General features: G+C 28.2%; 1 protein-coding gene across 1 annotated transcript in view; it reads left to right on the top strand.

Moving 5' to 3' along the window:
• LOC125031116 (nudC domain-containing protein 2-like) overlaps positions 1–292 on the top strand; it is a 6651-nt gene extending 6359 nt beyond the window's left edge. Inside the window, exon 3 of the mRNA XM_047621624.1 lies at positions 1–292. This exon is cut by the window's left edge and continues 1040 nt beyond it. The gene's annotated coding sequence lies outside the window, so the exon portion shown is untranslated.
• Positions 293–2338: the final 2046 nt, after the last annotated feature.

The following is a 2338-nucleotide window of genomic DNA, read 5'->3' as shown; positions in this document are numbered from 1 at the left end:
TCCATTACTGATTATGATAATAATTCTGTCATTTATAAAAAGTGTACCCTTTCTAGTTAATGGCGAGGCTGCATTAAGTGTATCTGCTGTGCCGTAAAATGTGCTGCGTGATGTATTCTGAAAGGGAATGGCATTTCCGATATATAGATATTTATATATGGCATTTTTTTGTTTTTAATTAGAATTCACGTTTTGTAAAAGTAAGGACTGACTTAAAATCAAAGTGTGATGTATGAATAGGAGATATTTGAATGTGAATTATTGCCAAGAAAAATATATTATGAGAAGTCAAGATTTTACTTTTATTTCCCATATACTTTAATTTGAATAGATTTATGGTTACTAAAGGTTACTGTGAACAAAGACAACAGTTTTATATGCTTGGAAAATTAATGTATATTATAAAACTATTTCACCAAATAGTGTTTTTTTATATGGTTTTATAAGAATTTAGTAAAATTGATTACGATAATCATTAGAATTACGGTGATTGTTTTTAGTCATTTATTTTTGTTTTTGTTGTTAAATCATTTGTTTTATTATAACATATATTTCTTATCTTGATGGTTTGTATGTTTTTAATCTGCCTTTGAAATGGCTCAGAATTTTTGTCTAGCTTTAAGTTTGAAATAATTTCACCTTTTTCACTAATACCTTTCTCTTGTGTCTGTAATTTCCTTTAAAGAGTAACTGTCTTTCTTAAATTAATCACTTGTCTTGACCAACCTTGTAAGAAGTTTAATTTTAACCCAATATGACTGAAAGAGAATCAAAATATTTCAGACTAACCTCTTCAAATTATTACAGTCAACTTAAGCTGTCCTGTTCCATGGACTTAGTGACTGATTGTATGTGTTTCTTAACCCATTCGCCCTGGATTTATGTTCTGCCCCCTGTAGTTTATGGCGAATTTTGTTACATACAGATGGCTCCACATGTGTTCAGCCGGCAAGGAGTCTATCAGTGGACCCTAGTTACCGATCCTGATTTCCCCATTCCTTGAATTGGCGGGTATATGTGTTTTTCTTATTAATACCATTTGTATTGATACTGTTATTATTGTTATTCATGTTATGATTATTTATATTTTAGACAATGAAATGATACAAAAGACCCTTTCTTAAAGTGAAAGGTAAGGGTAAACAGGTGAGATAAGTAGTTCTAATAACTGGCTATTTGGTGATTAAGAACTTGTAGAGCCATCTATGTGTAAATACAATAAATAGACTTGTATTACAGTGGGCATGGCATGTATTCTTGCCACATAGGGCGAATGGGTTAAGAGTATTTTATGTTTTGAGTGTAATAGCCGGACACCTTGAGATTTGTCATGGTGCTGATATTTTGGCGTTAATTTGATAGGAATTGTCATTGTGTACTGATGCTTATGAAAATCTTCCATAAAAAAAAATTTTCTTTATTATTTTTAGCATGATTGTTTAATTTATAAATTTAAAAGTTTATCTGATTGTCTAGAATTTCATGTACAGTTTTAGTATTAGACTGCATTTCAGACAAATTCATTTGAACAAGTGACCTATGGTATAAGAAACAAATAAAATATAGCTTTGATGTATTTATTAAAACTGTTGATCATTTACTCTAAGTTCACATTTATATAAACAGCATTACCCTTTTTTCCAAATTTATGACCTTTTTTTTCATTTCTATGATTTCTTCTGTTCTCTCTTTATATATCCATTTTTATCAGCTTTCATATGTTTTTCCTTAATGTGTTATATATATATATATATATATGTATAAAAGGTATGAATGAGAATGAATATCTTCACAATACAAGAGATGTATTTGACCGGTTTCGACTTTGTCTTCGTCAGAAGATAGATATTCATTCTCATTCATACCTTTTATACATTTGTCAACATGAACGCGGTTCATATATATATATATATATATATATATATATATATATATATATATATATATATATATAATTTTTTTTTTTTTTTTTTTTTTTTTACCCTTTTTTACCTTTTTTTTTTTCTTTTTTCTTTTTTCTTTTTTCTTTTTTTCTCTTTTTTATCTCTCTTTTTTAATGTCAGTACTTCTTTCCCCAGTTAAGAAATATTTAATGGTTGTTCAAACAACTTCTTTTGATGTGAATAAGGTAGAAAGGGTGACTTTCAAGTACTGTACCAAAGTTCTAAGACTGAAAATGTTTGAAGTATTTCAGTGTTGAAGTTTGAACCCTCAGTAGTCCCTTTTTCAAAAAACAAATATATATATCATAAACAAACAAAAAAAAAACAGTTTTTGTGTTTGAATAGTTTCCTGTGTTAATTATTTCCAACATAAACTACTCACTACTTTGTGTACA

Source organism: Penaeus chinensis, chromosome 12 (assembly GCF_019202785.1).
Source record: "Penaeus chinensis breed Huanghai No. 1 chromosome 12, ASM1920278v2, whole genome shotgun sequence".
NCBI lineage: Eukaryota > Metazoa > Arthropoda > Malacostraca > Decapoda > Penaeidae > Penaeus > Penaeus chinensis.
Note: the sequence above shows the minus strand (reverse complement) of the source record. Positions and strands in the feature narration are given on the sequence as shown.